The sequence below is a fragment of the Palaemon carinicauda genome, unplaced genomic scaffold, assembly GCF_036898095.1.
Source record: "Palaemon carinicauda isolate YSFRI2023 unplaced genomic scaffold, ASM3689809v2 scaffold210, whole genome shotgun sequence".
In the NCBI taxonomy this organism is placed as follows: Eukaryota; Metazoa; Arthropoda; class Malacostraca; order Decapoda; family Palaemonidae; genus Palaemon; species Palaemon carinicauda.
The window spans coordinates 151,823-171,082 of NW_027169702.1; the positions used below are offsets into that span (position 1 = coordinate 151,823).

The 19,260-nt window shown below is 39.8% G+C and overlaps 1 long non-coding RNA gene across 4 annotated transcripts in view; it reads right to left on the reverse strand.

Moving 5' to 3' along the window:
• LOC137636014 (uncharacterized) overlaps window positions 1–19,260 on the reverse strand; it is a 42,781-nt gene that overhangs the window by 15,443 nt on the left and 8,078 nt on the right. For 2 of the 4 annotated variants that reach the window (XR_011042889.1, XR_011042888.1), the window contains exons 2-3: window positions 18,370–18,494; window positions 7,687–7,779 (exon numbers count right to left, since the gene is read on the reverse strand). This is a non-coding gene — a long non-coding RNA (uncharacterized lncRNA). The remainder of the gene's footprint in view (window positions 1–7,686; window positions 7,780–18,369; window positions 18,495–19,260) is intronic. The other 2 variants (XR_011042890.1, XR_011042891.1) reach the window with 2 other exon arrangements.

Below are 19,260 nucleotides of genomic sequence, written 5' to 3' on the forward strand. Positions count from 1 at the left end.
ATTATATGTGAAAAGCACAATTGTATGTTCATAATTATCCCATGATAGATATGAACATATGAAAATGTCTGATCTGTGGTGACGAATTGATGTGACAGCCTAAGCCAACATCTAGTAAAAGATTTAAGTACTGTATGTATAATTGTACACCAACTTTGAAATTACGCACACTGTGATAAAAATACATCATACAATAGATCATCTAAGTCTGCATATCCAATTCTTATAAAAATAAGGCGAACAAGAACATGGTGTATAGCACGTGTTTTATACATGATCGTACACTAACGGTATTATTTTTTCTCTCGCTCTCCCCTGCTCTGATAATATAAACCTGTTTAAGTTTGCTATCAAACGTCTTGTTTGGTTTGAATTTTGTCATTTTTGTTCTCATCTATCTGTATATTAGCTCACTGTCTTGTTAAATAAACTATTACATTCACCTATCCTATCTGTTAGAACCTAACAGTTACATTGCCACATTAGCAACCCAAACCAAACTGTACCACCACCGTTATCAAAGTCGTGTTCCATTTTTCTTGACTGCGCAGCTAATGTCCCTAAGCCATATTGCATAAGGCTTTCCCTTTTTTATAAACCCTTTTACCCCCAGGCCTTTTGGAAATTTCCAACCCTTAACCCGCAAGGGTTATTTTTTTTTCACGGACATTTGGCAGTATATTTTTTTTAAATTGCTCTAACAGCCTTAATTTTCGTCATAGAGAGGTCAGGTTGGTCTCTTTCTCTTGGAAAATGCCTGAAGTTTCTCAAAAAATTATTAAAAATATGCAAAAAAAAATTTAAAAAGCATTTTTTTGCAAGGACGTACCGGTACGTCCATGGGGGTAAAGGGATGAGTTTTGTGAAACGTACCAGTACGTCCTTTGGGGGTAAAAGGGTTAATACAACATTATTTAAGAGGATTTTGGGGGAGACTATTTCTCCTTGTTAATGCCTCTGGACTTGACTCCTGACTTCAGTGTAACAGAAATGCTCTACCTCTTCTAACACCTATTCATCTGTCCAAATAGAAATTGTTCCTTTTGAATAAAGATTTCAAAACAAAATGTCCTTAAGTCATTTGGAAACACTTGAAAACCAGAAGCCTAATATTGTGGATAAGACATTTGAAGAGCAGTATGAGAATGAAAGCGTAAGAGAATGAAAATATATTGCACATGAGTACATGCTGGCAACACCAGAGTGAAGAGATGTGATTGCAAAGTCTAAGAGGGATATAAGAAGAAAAGGCAGATTGAAGAGTATTTCAAGAACAACAGAATGGATAAGAAGAATAACTAGGTGGTCAATGGGTATCTGTTTTGGCTCTGGCAAAGTAGATCAGCGTGTGAAAGATTGTTACAGAAGTCAGATTACCCTAAATGTTTCAAGAATACTGGATTAGATCCCATAGCAAGTATGTGGAGTGCTGTAATCATGGCCCAAAGAATCATTTTTCTAAAATAGGTTAGGCTTTAAGAAGCCAATGTACAGGTTGTGGAATGGAAGGTCACGTGGCGTGTGTGTATATAGTTAACCCTTTTACCCCCAAAGGACGTACTGGTACGTTTCACAAAACTCATCCCTTTACCCCCATGGACATACCGGTACATCCTTGCAAAAAAAAGGCTATAATTTTTTTTTTTATATATTTGATAATTTTTTGAGAAAATTCAGGTATTTTCCAAGAGAATGAGACCAACCTGACCTCTCTATGACAAAAATTAAGGCTGTTAGAGCAATTTAAAAAAAAAATATACTGCAAAATGTGCTGGGGAAAAAATATCCCCTTGGGGGTTAAGGGTTGGAAATTTCCAAGATGTGAAAAAGAGAATGTCAGGAATTGATTAAAAATGAAGTTTGGTGGACCTGGGTATAAAAAGTGTTTGAAGAGATGCATCCTATACTTGAAAAGACTGCATACTGTACTCAAAAGATGAAAAAGGTTTCACATGTAATGTAGTGATTGAGATGACAATATAAAAGATAATACTGTAGTGTAAGTTGGAACGCAACTTTGATTGATAGCCTCACGACTTGGGTAGGTATTACGTAGCGTTTTTAAAACAATACTATTATCATCTGAAAAACAGGGGTAATACTTAGTATAAAATTTTTATGAAGTTAAGTATAAAGATCATTATTTAAGGTAAAACTAAGTGTACGAAAGTGCCTGTGTGTGAATGAGTACTTGTGTAAAATAAAGGTGAAAATGGATTAATTGAAGGTTTAGAGTTCAAGAAATAAGGTGAAATAAATGGGTATTTTGTCTAACTTCACCATGAATTTCTGGGTACAGTAGGAACTGTTTGTTGGTATACAAGGGTAGGAAGAGATTTAGAAAATATGAAGTGGGATGAACATGAAAACTACAAAATATAAAAGCTACAATGAATAAAAAAGGGATTTTAATGAAGGAAAAACCTATTTCTGGGCACAACCTGTGTCGCTCTGTGAAATGCTCCTTAAAGCACCATTTCAAAGGTATAAATACTGCTAAATATACCAGAGAAAAAAGTTGCATGGAATGCCAGGAATATATCCAGCTCGCTCACCCCTAAAGGGTGTCGGTATTAAAACTGGGGCGAGTGATACCACTACCAGAGGTCCCTTTCCAATTATACTTCTCCCTCCTCAAAATCCCCCGTTACTACGAGGTGTCGTCCACTACAGAAGACTAGCTGTAGGCACGTTAGACGAATAAGGCAATCAAGAATAAAGATAAGAAACATATAGCTATTACAAAACAGGAAGTTGTTTAAAAAATATTCAAGAAAATTAAAAGAAAAAGCTTTAGAAATTGCCAAGGAATGCAGCTTAGTGTAGAGATTTACGAACAACTGGACCTGAATAAATAATGGAGATTATGTCCTGTATCTATGCTGTCTCAAGTTATTCTGGGTTAATACATATAAGTATTCTATTAGTTGAATGAGGAGTGGAGAATAGAAGTTGTTGCATGGTTTGAAAAGGTTAGCATGTCCGATAATATTTATAGAAGTGACTGTTGAAAAGGATGTTGCGGTCTTGAGTAAAGTGGCCTCCAGTGCAAATATGTCTTCATGATGACGTGGTAAGTGCAATATATATTTGGAAAGTCTCAAATGCTATATTATCGTAAGAGATTTACCAATGTGTGTAGACTAAGTGAGTAAGAGTGGAGACAAATGTACAGTATAGCTAAATCTAAAAGCGAAAAGCATGTCAAATTTATTTAAAAGTTGAGGAATAAATTATCTATTTTAAGTTCATTAGATTAAATATTGTATACATTAAGTAGATTTATTAAGTTAAAAATGTAAATAAGTTTTTTTAACAAGACAGTACTTTTACTATGAAAAGTGGAGGTTAATATGTTATAACCCTTTTACCCCCAGGCAATTTGGAACTTTCCAACCCTTAACCCCCAGGGTTTTTTTTTTTTCCAAGCACATTTTGCAATATATTTTTTCAAAATTACTCTAACAGCCTTAAGTTTCATTATAGAGAGGTCAGGTTGGTCTCATTCTCTTGGAAAATGCCTGAAGTTTCTCAAAAAATTATCAAAAATATGCAAAAAAAATTTAAATACCCCATGGGGGTAAAGGGATGAGTTTTGTGAAACGTACCAGTACGTTTGGGGGTAAAAGGGTTAAAAAGATAATACTGTATGAGTCAATTTCAAAATTATTATTGATGGTAAAACAGTGTATGAAAGGGACTATATAAGTGCGTAACCAGGAAAATAAATTAAAGAAAAAAAAATAAGTAAATGTATGATTACTTCTGATCCCTATAAATTCCAATCCTGCTATTTTCCATGTTGGAGTACCTGGGGTTATAGCATCCTGATTTTCCAACTAGGGTTCTAGCTTGGCAAGAAATAATATTTATAAATATAATATATCAGACCTAACGTGGGCATTACTCATTGGGCTCCCACTCAACTGGGTCCAGAAAGAAGTGTGAGTGAGCTTAGACTTTACGGTTTGGAAGTGTGGCATGGAAGATGAATTGAAATTTTTGAGAAATGAACTATGGAGGAGAGAAAATAAGGATGAAATATTTGGGAAGGAAAACAAGCACTGAGGAGGTTAGTGAAAGGGATAAAAAACAGAAGGGGTTCCATGAAAACCTCAAAGGAGATAATGTAAGATATGATAGTATACATTAAGAAAATGTTTAGAATTGAAGGTGCATAAAAAGACGGAAATAATGAAAGAAAGGATAGCATACATTATTAAGAAAATGTTTAGAATTCAAGGTGCAGAAAGAGATGGAAAAAATGAAAGCAAGGATTGCATACATTAAGAAAATGTGATGAATTGAGGGTGCAAAAAAAGAAGACAGAAATAATGGAATAAAGGATGGCAGACATTATTAAGAAAATGTTTAGAATTGAAGGTGCAAGAGATAAAAAAGGGAATGTCATGATAAAGGGATTCAAAGGTACAGTATTTGAAAAAGCCAATGTCATGAGTTAGGGATTCAAAGGTACAGTATTTGAAAAAGCGAATGTCATGAGTTAGGGATTCAAAGGTACAGTATTTGAAAAAAGGTGTCATGAGTTAGGGATTCAAAGGTACAGTATTTGAAAAAGCCAATGTCATGAGTTAGGGATTCAAAGGTACAGTATTTGAAAAAGCGAATGTCATGAGTTAGGGATTCAAAGGTACAGTATTTGAAAAAGCGAATGTCATGATAAAGGGATTCAAAGGTACAGTATTCGAAAAAGCGAATTTCATGAGTTAGGGATTCATAGGTACAGTATTTGAAAAAGCCAATGTCATGAGTTAGGGATTCAAAGGTACAGTATTCGAAAAAGCGAATGTCATGAGTTAGGGATTCAAAGGTACAGTATTTGAAAAAGCCAATGTCATGAGTTAGGGATTCAAAGGTACAGTATTCGAAAAAGCGAAGGTCATGAGTTAGGGATTCAAAGGTACAGTATTTGAAAAAGCGAATGTCATGAGTTAGGGATTCAAAGGTACAGTATTTGAAAAAGCGAATGTCATGATAAAGGGATTCAAATATACAGTAAATAAAAAATGGAATGTCAGGACAAAGGGATCCAGCTTAAAAAGGAATGCATATTCTGAAGGGTGAGAAAAAGTTCTGCATGAAAATGTGAAAAGTTTTAGTGAAGATGGGTAGAAATGTAGATATCTTGTGGAACCTGACGCAGATCTTCAATCAGGAAAAGATGCCAGAGGGATGGAGAAGCAGCCTAATCATTCCCATCTAAAAGGGGAAAGGAGACATCCAGGAATGTGGCAACTACAGAGGCATAAAGCTAATAAGCCATACTATGAAAATATGGGAGAAGATCATAGAGAAAAGACTCGGATGAAACAATTAGTGAGGAACAATTTGGATTCATACAAGGAAGAGGGACTGTAGAAGCAATATTTGCTTTGAGGCAGACGATAGAAAAACATCGGGAGAAACAGAAAGGATTACATATGGTCATCGTTGACATGGAGAAGGCATACGATTGAGTACCGCGTCAGGAGCTGTGGAGATGTACGAGAGAAAAGAAAGTCCCTGAAAAATACGTAAGAATCCTCCAAGATATGTATGAAAGGGCAGAAGCAAATGTTAAGAGCAGTATAGGCCTAACAGAAAGTTTCCCAGTAAAGGTGGGACTACATCAGGGGTCTGCATTGAGCCCTAACCTATTTGATCTGGTCATGGATGTAGTAACACAAGGTATAGAGATCAGTCTCCTTGGTGTAAGCTTTTTGCTGATGATGTTATACTGTGTAGCACTAGGCGAGAGGTAGTAGAAGAGAAACTGGAGGAGTGGAGAAGAGAAATGGAAAATAGAGGATTGAAGATCACCATGAAAAAGAGAGTATTTGAGATTGAAAAATGGCGAGAATGGGGAAGTTAGTTTACAAGGAGAGAGATTGAAGAGAGTTGGAAATTTCAGGTATTTAGGATCAACAGTTGCAGAGGATGGTGACCTGGGGGCAGAAATAAACCACAGAATACAGAAGAAGAAGATGGATGTGGCAGAGATGAGAATGTTGAGATGGATGTGTGGGGTGACAAAAAGAGATAAGATACGGAATGAGATAATTAGCAGTTAGAAAACTATCAGATAAGATCCAAGAAAGTAGACTGAGGTGGTATGGTCATGTCATGAGAAGAGATGGACAGTATATTGGGAGGAGAGTGATGGAAATGGAGGTACAGGGAACGAGAAGGAGAGGGCGACTGTATCAAGGATGACCTTCGATCAAAGGGATTAACCGGTGATGAGGTGTGGGACAGAGGTAGATGAAGAAAGCTGACCAAAAACATCGACCCCACATAGAAGTGGGAAAAGATGTAGATAAAGAAGAAGAAGGGTAGAAATGTATTGTATAATCAATACTGGAGGAGGTTATTTCTATGTACGGTATTAGATTTTGAAGAAGAATGGTATGATTGTAAATCTAGTACAAGAAATGAATCGAGTGGGGTTGTGTGATTTACTAAGAGTTAGATTTACTTAAGGAGTGATAGGAGTGTAGAGTAAAGGAAATGTATGGAGTGGTGAAAGTACATACTGTAGAGGATGTAATTTGAAGTTGAAATGTCTCACAAAACCAGGTATTAATGGGAGTAATGATATTCTAGAGAAGAGAATATGTCTAAAGTGAGGTGAGGGGTGTTACACTGATTAATGGGGGGGAGAGAGAGAGAGAGAGAGAGAGAGAGAGAGAGAGAGAGAGAGAGAGAGAGAGAGAGAGAGAGAGAGAGAGAGAGAGAGAGAGAGAGAGAGAGAGAGTGTGTGTAGATTATCCAAAGTTCTATATGTTACATATGAGTATGGATGCATGGATGTAAAACTGGAGGGGTACACAAGCAAAGGAGTGAAGGAGAGAGAAGATTCAGTGACAAAGTACTCTTCTGCAGGCAGAGGATAGAATGTATGTTTTTGGATGCCTCGTAATAACTTGTAAAATTAAGCAATACAAATAGGATGTTGAGAAGTTGACAGAAATATTTTAACCAAATGATAGTTTGAGTGAAATTAAGAACTAAATAGTTAACATGGAATTAATGCAGGGGTTGATTTTAAAGTTTTTAAGGTGGAAGAATGCAAGCGTTATGTTGACATAGTTTCAAGGTTTAAAGGTCACTCATGAACGGTAGAAGTAAGGAACAGTGACAATGCCATAGAGGCTGACCATATACATATGACCAATGCCCAAGCAAGGACCAAGGAGGGCAAGGCAAGGCAATGGCTGCTATGCAGATGGTACACACATAGTCTCTCCCAAAACCCCATCCTTAGCTCAAAAGGATATTAAGGTTGCAGACACTACAAGAAACTATCATGCTTGAGCAGGTCTCAAACCCCAGTCCAGGTCACCAAGCAAGGATGCTTCTAAGAGGCTACCACATTAAGTAGGCCTGAGACAAAGTTATGGTATGGAGTGATGCAAAAAGCAAAGAAATAAAAGTGGAAGTAAGCTTTACCAGAGTTAAGTTATGAGAAGAGAAAATGAACTGTGAATGGGAATTTGAATGACTGGATGCTAATGATCCATTGAAGACAAAGAAAAGGAACTTTACAATAAGGCCTGCACTCTGTGCTGCAGAAACATTAGCCTTGGCACTATAACCTCTCAAATCTTAGACCTTATAGAAGAAAACATGAAAGCAAAGTATAAAGGAAGCAAATGCAGAAGGAAAACATAAAAGCGGAACACTCACCATGGATGACGTTCATACTTTGTTTCGACTCCTTAATCTATCAGTCTGTAAAGTTGTACGTTCATACTTTGTTTCGACTCCTCCATTATCAGTCTGTAAAATGAATACAAAGGTAAGTACAAAGCCAATTCAATCATCATACAATATATTATTTCTATACTTTCCAATGTACATCTTAAAATTCCACTACTCCTTTACAGCAGTAATAACAAAACGACAAGTCAGATAGAAAGTGATCCAGACAGTAACGGAAATTTATGAATGACAAAGTTGATGCATGTCTACATTTTGTGTTTTCATCAGTTTAAAAATATTCATCTGTCGTGGATAATGTGGGAGGGTGGGCTGAACTCGGTTGAGTCCCTTGTTAGGCTGGAGGAACGTAGAGAGTAAAGGTCCCCTTTTTGTTTTTGTTTCATTGTTGATGTCGGCTACCCCCCAAAGTTGGGTGAGGTGCCTTGGTGTATGTATGTATGTATGTACAAATATTTTTTCCTATATATGTCGATAAAATTTCCTGCTTCTCTATCCTTCCTATCATCTAAAAAACCTTCTTGATTTATGACGAGAAAATAATTGAAACATACAAATTGTACAGTCAACCATCTTTATTTGAGAAAGTGTTACAAGCCACTTACTCGGAGAAGCACTTAGTAATTAACCCTTTAACCCCCAGGCTATTTGGAAATTTCCAACCCTTAACGCCAAGGGGGTCATTTTTTTAACAGCACATTTTGCAGTATATTTTTTAAAAATTGCTCTCACAGCCTTAATTTTTGTCATAGAGAGGTCAGGTTGGTCTCATTCTCTTGGGAAATGCCTGAATTTTTTCAAAAAATTATCAAAAATATGAAAAAAAAAAAATTTATAGCATTTTTTTTGCAAGGACGTACCGGTACTTCTATGGGGGTAAAGGGATGGCTTTTGTGAAACGTACCAGTACGTCCTTTGGGGGTAAAAGGGTTAAATGCTTCACATATACACACCACTGCTTTACGAGCTTTGGATCAAGTTTATGAAGGGTGAGCAGGACTGAAATCCTTCCCAATGTTTCAGAGGTCAAAGTACAACTTGCGTATTTACAATAGTAACAAAGATCGAAAACAATGATTTTGTGCCAAGACAACTAACCAGAAGGATCGCAGATACGGTATAACCAGTAAGGGAAGCCTGGTGAAAATTATGGATGCTAATTGTATTCAATCAAAAATAATGAACAGAATGAAGCAGCTAATAGTTGAGTAGCACAGGCTCTTATTTGGAAAAAATAAAATTAGACCTCAAAATTGCATTTGTTACGGTACACTTTCCATAAATGGCCCTAAATCAGCTTAAAGAAACAGAGGATTCATCTCATAAAATGCTGCTCTTGATGTGCACATATGTTTACATATTGTTTCGTCACACTTGATTTTCCTAGGGTGCCTCAACGGACTCTTAACATATTATTACTTGCTAAGCTACAACCCTAGAAAAGATAGCAGGATGCTATAAGCCCAGGAGCACCAAGAGGGAAAGAAGCCATTGAGGAAAGGAAACAAGGAAAAATGCAATATTTTAGGAACAGTAACAACATTAAAATAAATATTTTCTAAATAAACAATAAAAACTGAACAAAACAAGAGGAAGAGAATTAAGATAGAATAATGTGCCCCAGCGTACCCTCAAGCAAGAGAACTCTACCCCAAGAGAGAAGGCCATGGTACAGAGGCTATGGCACTACCCAAGACTATAGAACAATAGTTTGATTTTGGAGTGTCCTTCTCCTAGAAGAGCTGCTTACCATGGCTAAAGAGTCTCTTCTACCCTTACCAGGAGGAAAGTAGCCACTGAACAATTACAGTGCAGTGGTTAACCCCTTGGGTGAAGAAGAATTTCATAATCTCAGTGTTATCAGGTGTACGAGGACAGGAGAATACGTAAATAAATATAGGCTAGACTATCCGGTGTGTGTAGGCAAAGGGAAAATGAACCGTAACCAGAGAGAAGGATCTAATATAGTATTGTCTAGTCAGTCAAATTACCTCATAGCTCTCTAGCGGTAGTATCTCAACGAGTGGCTGGTGCCCTGGCCAACCTATTACTGGATTATTAATTTTTCCCTTTACTTGAATAATTTTTCCTCGCCCGAAAAGACAATAGAAAAATCACAAGTAATGTCACCTGGGAAGAAAAATAACTTCAATCCCATTATAATTTAACATTTCTATCTCCTTTTTTACTTTTATCAAAACTGTCTTAATTTCTAAAATGTTATTTTCATTAGTAAAATAAATTTTTGAATATACTTACCCGGTGATCATGTAGCTGTCAGCTCTGCTGCCCGACAGAAAAAAACCTACGGACGGAATACGCCAGCGATCGCTATGCAGGTGGGGGTGTACATCAACAGCGCCATCTGTCGAGTAGGTACTCAAGTACTTCATGTCAACACAGAACCAATTTTCTCCTCGGTCCACTGGGTCTCTATTGGGGAGGAAGGGTGGGTCCTTTAATTCATGATCACCGGGTAAGTATATTCAAAAATTTATTTTACTAATGAAAATAACATTTTTCAATATTAACCTTACCCGGTGATCATGTAGCTGATTCACACCCAGGGGGGTGGGTAGAGACCAGCATACATGTTAACATTAAAAGCTAAGTATTCCGTACTTCATTTTAGCAGTTATTTCAAAATAACAAACAAAATTAATAAGTACCTGGTAAGGAAGTCGACTTGAACAATTACTCTGCTTTTTTAAGTACGTCTTCCTTAATGAGCCTCGCGATCCTCATAGGATGCTGAGCGACTCCTAGGAGCTGAAGTATGAAGGGTTGCAACCCATACAACAGGACCTCATCAAAACCTCTAATCTAGGCGCTTCTCAAGAAATGACTTTGACCACCCGCCAAATCAAGTAGGATGCGAAAGGCTTCTTAGCCTTCCGGACAACCCAAAAACAATAATAAAACATTTCAAGAGAAAGATTAAAAAAGTTATGGAATTAGGGAATTGTAGTGGTTGAGCCCTCACCCACTACTGCACTCGTTGCTACGAATGGTCCCAGAGAGTAGCAGTTCTCGTAAAGAGACTGGACATTCTTAAGATAAAAAGACGCGAACACTGATTTGCTTTTCCAATAGGTTGCGTCGATTATACTTTGCAGAGATCTATTTTGTTTAAAGGCCACGGAAGTTGCGACAGCTCTAACTTCGTGTGTCCTTACCTTCAGCAAAGCTTGGTCTTCCTCACTCAGATGGGAATGAGCTTCTCGTATTAACAGTCTGATAAAATAGGATAAAGCATTCTTTGACCTAGGCAAAGATGGATTCTTAACTGAACACCATAAAGCTTCAGACGGGCCTCGTAAAGGTTTTAAATAGAACTTAAGAGCTCTTACAGGACATAAGACTCTTTCTAGTTCATTTCCAACCATACGATAAGTTTGGAATATCGAACGATATTGGTCAAGGCCGAGAAGGCAGCTCGTGTTGGCTAGAAAACCAAGTTGTAGAACATGTAGCCGTTTCGGATGAGAATCCGATGTTCTTGCTGAAGGCATGAATCTCACTGACTCTTTTAGCTGTGGCTAAGCATATCAGGAAAAGAGTCTTTAAGGTGAGATCTTTCAGGGAGGCTGATTGTAGCGGTTCGAACCTGTCTGACATAAGGAATCTTAGTACCACATCTAAATTCCAACCAGGTGTAACCAAACGACGCTCCTTCGTGGTCTCAAAAGACTTAAGGAGGTCCTGTAGATCTTTATTGTTGGAAAGATCTAAGCCTCTGTGACGGAAGACTGATGCCAACATGCTTCTGTAACCCTTGATAGTGGGAGCTGAAAGAGATCGTTCTTTCCTCAGAAGAAAGAGGAAGTCAGCTATTTGAGTTACAGAGGTACTGGTCGAGGATACGGATACTGACTTGCACCAGTTTCGGAAGATTTCCCACTTCGATCGGTAGACTCTAAGGGTAGATGTTCTCCTTGCTCTAGCAATCGCTCTGGCTGCCTCCTTCGAAAAGCCTCTAGCTCTCGAGAGTCTTTCGATAATCTGAAGGCAGTCAGACGAAGAGCGTGGAGGCCTTGGTGTACCTTCTTTACGCGTGGCTGACGCAGAAGGTCCACCCTTAGGGGAAGTGTTCTGGGAACGTCTACTAGCCATCGAAGTACCTCGGTGAGTCATCCTCTCGCGGGCCAGAGGGAATCAACTAGCGTCAACCTTGTCCCTTCGTGAGAGGCGAACTTCTGCAGTACCTTGTTGACAATCTTGAACGGAGGGAATGCATATAGATCTAGATGTGACCAATCTAGTAGAAAGGCATCTATATGAACTGCTGCTGGGTCCGGGATTGGTGAGCAAAATATTGGGAGCCTCCTGGTCATCGAGGTTGCGAAGAGACCTATGGTTGGCTGGCCCCAGGTGGCCCAAAGTCTCTTGCATACATCCTTGTGGAGGGTCCATTCTGTTGGAATTATTTGTCCCTTCCGACTAAGACAATCTGCCATGACATTCAAGTTGCCTTGGATGAACCTCGTTACTAGTGAAATGTCTAGACCTTTTGACCAGGTGAGGAGGTCCCTTGCGATCTCGAACAATGTCAGCGAGTAGGTCCCTCCTTGCTTGGAGATGTACGCCAAAGCCGTGGTGTTGTCCGAGTTCACCTCCACCACTTTGCCTTGAAGGAGAGACCTGAAGCTTTTCCAGGTCAGACGTACTGCCAGTAGCTCCTTGCAGTTGAAATGCATTATCCTTTGACTCGAGTTCCATAATCCCGAGCATTCCCTACCGTCTAATGTCGCACCCCAGCATACGTCCGATGCGTCCGAGAAGAGAACGTGGTTGGGAGTCTGAACAGTCAGGGGAAGACCCTCTCTAAGGTTGATATAGTCCTTTCACCAAGTCAGACAAGACTTTATCTTTCCGGAAACCGGGATCAAGACCGCTTCTAGCGTCTTGTCCTTTTCCAGTGAAAAGCTAGATGGAATAGAAGAGGACGGAGGTGTAGTCTTCCTAGTGACACAAATTGATCCACGGATGACAGTGTCCCTACCAGACTCATCCACAGCCTGACTGGGCAGCGTTCCTTCTTCAGCATCTTCTGGATGGATAGCAGGGCTGGGGGTTGATCGTCTTGTTCAGCAACGTCCTCATCAGAGGGTTCCTCATCCGAAACTGATGAGGAAACGGCAACGGAGTGGGCAACGTCTGACTCGCCGAATCCGGTCGCACTGGTGGATGCGTGACGGAGCCGGACGCATGGCATTGCTGCACAGTCTGTGAACTGTCAACAACCATGGGTGCGCGAGGAAGTACAGCGTCAACCCGAACTGTCTAGACTGTCTGGGTTATGCAGTCAACACCCTACCGGGTTGCTGAGGTTGACGCACTGCGTCACAACAAGTCACCTCTGCTGGTTGTTGAACGTATTCCTAGTGACACACTGAACGTCAACAACCACCTCCGAGCGTCGCTTAACTTCAACGTGCGACTGGCAACCCACACTGGGTCGCATCGGTGGAGGAACCACCTCAACTGGCAGACGCGAGTAGGATACCTCAGCGTCAACAGGGCGCACAACCAACCGGTTGGAAGGTTGTTGGCCAGAAGGTTCTTCTCCGCACTTAAGTCCTGAAACAAGGACACAAGCTTGGACTGCATGTCTTGCAGCAAAGCCCATAGGGTCTACGGGAGCAGGTGTGGCAACAGACGGGGTTAGCGACTGAGGCGGAACCATTTACCATCCCTGGAAGCCTTGTTATGTGTGACATAATAGTACAGCAACACTTCAAAGGCTCGACAAATGTGAGAAGTTGACCTGTAAACAACTTGGAGCGTCTCCTGGCTAGGCGCCAGGGCGAGTTTACCAGAATTGAGAAGTCCATCTGGGCAGAGGCAAGGACTCCCAAGCCGAGAACTTCTCTCGTGTCTTATCAGACTCTCGCTCTATAAGCCAGTTTAAAAGAAGGGAAAGCAAAGGCTGTATCCCTAAAACTCCTCCTGGTGCAAAACCAGTCGCCTAGCCAACGTAACGCTCTCTAGGAGAGCGAGAGAGCACTAGCTTAACAACAACGGCTTCGAAGCAGCTAGGCCTAGTGTAAGTTCTGACGTTTAGGCGAACGAGGAGCAGCAGTTACAAGATCCGGACGAAGATCCTTAAAAAAAATCATCATGATTTAATTAAAGTCCATAGGGGGCTAAGCAGCTTAAGGCTCCTCTCCAAATGACAGAGTCCTCAAAGGAATATCAGTAGGAGGGAGAACAGCACTTTCTCATCTACAGGAACCTTGTCCGAGAAAAGCTAGGTTATCTCAGTGAGTCTCTCACTGGTGCATTAGTAGCAGACCAGAAGGCAACGTCATGTAACTGTTTGACAGTCTGTGAACTGTCAACAACTGAACTGTCAACCACAACGGGTGCGTGTGGACATACAGTGTTCACTCGAGACTGCTTTGACTGTCTATACTGGGCAGTCAAAACAACTCTAGAATGCGGAGGTTGACGCACCGCGTCAAAACACGGCAGCTTAACTCCACCCTCCTGTTGTTGTGGTAGCTCACGCACGTCAACGGAGGGTTCCGCGCGTCGGCGAACGTCAACTTGCGTCTGGCAGGGTCGACTGCGCATAGGTGGTGGAGCTCTCACAGCCGGAGTGTGGGAGCAGGCAGCCTCAGCGTCAGCTGGGCGCACAACCGTGGCTGGTTGTAGGCTAACGGGTGCAGCGTCAACCTTCTCCGCACGATACTCCTGCATAAAGGAAGCTAGCTGAGTCTGCATAGACTGCAGCAAAGACCACTTAGGGTCTACAGCAGCTGGTGCGGCAACAGACAGAGTTATTGCCTGCTGCGGTACCACTTTGCCTCTCTTAGGAGGTGTGCAGTCGTCGGAAGACTGCAGCAAGTCCGAACTGACCCAGTGGCTACAACTGGGCCGTTGGACTTGCACGGAAGGGACCGACTTGCACTTAAAAAGCTGCGAGACCTTGGTCCATGGTTTCTTACGAGAAACCTCTTCCGCAGACGAGGAATAAATGGGCTCTCTCGTCTTTGTGTGGGTGGGGCGATCTTGGGTAGATACGCCCGAAACCACGGAGGGAAAACGTCTGTTCGTGATCAAGGCCTGAGGAACCCATAAGTCGTTCGACATTACTTCTCCCCTGGGCTTGGGAGCTTGTAAGAGGTCCCGGACTAGGTGAACGACAGGCACGAACAGACGAACCCTCGGACGCAACACTGTAACACTTGCGCATATCACTTTATCACTTCGATTTTCTGTTTTGCACTAATTTCCCTGAAATCGAAACTTTTACTGATTTCTACGTGAAATACGCAATTCTACCCTTCATTAAAAGGTAGTAATGCGAAATCAGTCGTATAATGCTAGCAAAAAACAGAAAACATATATAAAGATAAAAAATTCAGTGGCTGGGAAAGAGACTAAACACTAGTTCAAATAAGCTACGTTTACAATCTCTCACCGCACATAGCCTGGGGACAAGAATAAAACCCTAGAAACGTTTTATCTTCTTCCCCGTACAGCGACTAGGGAGGAGAGTAACACGAGAAACAACGTTACCCGCTTGAACGGAACGTTTTCTCTCCTCTCTCTCCCTCCGTCTCTATCTCTCTCTCTCTCTCTCTCTTTCTCTCTTGATTTCGCACTTAAGAGAAGAGCCCAATTAAAAATCGTCAAAAAAAACATGTTATTTGACTAAAAGGAACAAACTGAAAGGTTTTCCAAATAAAAAGTTCCTTTAATTTAGAATTTAAAACATTAAAGTTAAGAAAGAATGAACGAAACGTCAGAAACGATTTACTCTTACTGCAAAGTGAAACCGTGATACTCTCTCTCTATCGTAACGATAGAGCGCATGTTGAACGCCCTGAACGTCAACAACTGCGTAGTCTAAAAACTAAACGTGAGTTCATCTTTGAAAAACAGTACGAAAACTATCAAAGAGATTCTTTCATAAAACATTAAATTTTAAACAGTTTTAAATTCTTTCCGCTAATGGGCTCAACGTTGATTAACTTCGGTTCCAATTTCGGACCGCCTACTAAAAGGAAAGGTCGCATATAAACAAAACATAAAAAATTATTTTATATGTTTAAAATAAATGGAAAGTTAATCGAAGAGGCCTAATAAAGGCGGAGAGATATAAAATATGTGGATCTATAACGTGTTAAGCAAAATTACAAAAACCTAAACACACTTCCTTCTAAGGGAAGGGTCGGCCATTTAAAAGTGAAAGAGAGTCCATACTTTCTTTGTCACCATAATTAAAACTATCCAAAACGAGTTCAAGTTTTGAGATGAAGATAAAACCCCTGCATAGCGAAAGCTCAAAACTAGAATAGTGTACTTCACCAAATAGTTGTGAAAACAAATCCAGTTAGTAACAGCGTATTTAGTAGGTCTTGCCAGTGGCACGACAGAGAGAAAATTGATTCTGTGTTGACATGAAGTACTTGAGTACCTACTCGACAGATGGCGCTGTTGATGTACACCCCCACCTGCATAGCGATCACTGGCGTATTCCGTCCGTAGGTTTTTTCTGTCGGGCAGCAGAGCTGACAGCTACATGATCACCGGGTAAGGTTAATATTGAAAATTGCACATTGTGGTGGCAGATGTGGTAATACCCCTGACTGGTGAACGCCAGACAGGGGTTCGACTCCAGCTCAAACTCTTTAGTTCCTTCGGTCGCTGCAACCTCACCATCCTTGTGGGCTAAGGATGAGGGGTTTGGGAGAGCCTATAGGACTATCTGTTGAGTCGTCAGCAGCTATTGGTCCTAGCTTGGGAGGAGAGGGGGCTTGTGCACTAATATGTATATATGGTTAGTCTCTAGGGCATTGTTCTGCTCGTTAGGGCAATGTCACTGTCCCTTGCCTCTGCCATTCATGAGCAGCCTTTAAACCTTTAATACTATTCAATAGTCCATTGCACAAGCCAAATCGGCAATCAATTTTATAGATAACTTGTAATGGATGAAGATGCCAATGGATAGAGTTGATGATCAAAGATAAAAGTAATAAAATTGAGCTAAAACAATAGAAGTACCAGCCTAAAATGTCTACCAATGTGACCAGTTTAGAAGCTCAGTGTCCTCTATATAAACTGTTCAATCCAGGTTAATTATTATCAAGGCACTTTTATCAATATGATGCAATGGCTTTGTTACAGCAAAAGATTTCCTTTTTACTGTCGACAGTGGGATCCTCGTGTATTCATTTTAAACTTTTGTATGAAAGTATACTAAAGCCCCTAGGCTAGTAGCCTAGGCGCGGTGAGAATCGACTACCGAAACTCTCTCGTATACTATCTCGGAAGAGGAAAATTTATGCAGTAATATCTTCTATGTATAAAATATTGCCTAAAGCTTCAATAAATTATCACACTAGGAAAACTATATCATGCATGAGAGTAAGGCTACGTGCCTAGGCTAGGAAGTCTAGCATGAGTGAGGATCGGTAACTAAATCGCCGAAACCACGGTACCATCGGCATAACATAAAATTTCCTAGCTAAAAATGCTTAATAGCTAAATTTATTAAAGCGAATATATACCGGGAACGTCGTTCTGGCTGACTAAATGACACTTGCATATCGAACGACCGCGTCCATGACGCCATCCGGTTAGGCAAAAGCTCATGTTGCGTTACGTCTTGAATCAATAAAAAAACTGGCAAGAGCTTACATTTATACAAATTAACCCTTTTACCCCCAAAGGACGTACTTGTACGTTTCAGAAAACACATCCCTTTACCCCTATGGATGTACCGGTATGTCCTTGCAAAAAACTGCTATTTACAATTTTTTTTGCATATTTTTGATAATTTTTTGAGAAACTTCAGGCATTTTCCAAGAGAATGAGACCAACCTGATCTCTCTATGATGAAAATTAAGGCTGTTAGAGCAATTCAAAAAATATATACTGCAAAATGTGCTTGAAAAAAAAATAACCCCTGGGGGTTAAGGGTTGGATAGTTCCAAATAGCCTGGGGGTAAAAGGGTTAAAGATAATACTCAACTTTCCAGAGGCAGATGAAGGTGGAGAAAGCATCATAGCTGATAAAGTAATCCAAAAACACCGAGTTTGTATCACTACGAGAGAAAGAATGACAAGATGGCGCCGGGACGTGACGTCATACTGGCGCTCAACTATAGTATGAGTAGGAGTGTTGCCTTAATAACAGCCCTCCTACAATTCTTGCCACTTTCCCCTCTCGAAGCGTAAATGCTATTAGGGGTGTAGATAGCTATGTGGCGTGTCAAGAATACGTCCTCTGATATTATGCAATATACCTAAAGGCGAAAGCCAGGGATATTCGCGCCAGGAGTTAGAATTCTGGATACCTTAAGGTAAAATTCTCTGGGGATATATCACTGTAGTTAAATATAACCTAGGAAGCTACTATGAAGGAACGTCCATCAGGACAACATGGCTACCTAACCCAAAAATAGATTTTTCGCTTCGCTCAAAATCCGTTTTATGCTACTAACAGTATACCGTTAGTCGCAAACACTTGAATCCCACAGCTAATTATGTAAACAAACAAAAGCCTAAAAAATACAACTATTAAAATTATTCTAATTCATGAACCCAATCATAGATTTATCCTCTGGTTGTTCACTGGAAACCATAACTAATAACCGTGACTATTTCCACCCGATATCTATAGCTACTGTACTGTATTACCTTTTACATGTCAAGAGTAGGTAAAGATCATTGATGTGGAGGTTTGCTGTGCAAAACTAGTCCTTTGTTGGTCAATACACTTGCTTGTATCCTTGCCAGTAACCATCTTGGTGCACACAAATATTCTGAAAAAGATAACTTTATATCAGAAAGATTGAAAATAGCAAATCAGACAATGGCTAAGTTAAGTAAAATTTTGAAATCACATCACCTGAAATTACATATAAAAATCAGGTTATATATCAGTTTAGCGAGATCGGTGTTACTGTATGGACATGAGTCGTGGTATAACAATGAAACAATAACAGATTTTGTAGATTTTACATCAAAGCCCTCTGAAGAATATTGGGAGTTAAATGGCAGGACAGGATTAGAAACTGAAACTATAAGAGAGATTACTCAAGTGCCATATGTGGATGAGATCATGGTGAGGGGTAGATGGAGATGGTTTGGGCATGATCTTTGCACTCCAAGAGATTAGTTCACCAAACCTTCAACTGGGCTCCACAAGGCACTAAAAGTTTAGGAAGACCCAGGCCTACATGGCTGAGGACTATGAAGCATGAAGTAGATGATGATGATGAATGGAGAAGTATTGTTTTAGAAGCTCATTATAGAGATGACTGTGTCAATAGGCGTAGGAGACTACGATGGTAAATAAATATATATATATATATATATATATATATATATATATATATATATATATAATATATATATATATATATATATATAATATATATATATATATATATATATATATATATATATATATATATATATATATATATATATATACACATACACTCACACATATATATATATACATATATATATATATATATATACTGTATATAGATATGTGTGTGTATGTGGGCGGAATATTTTGAA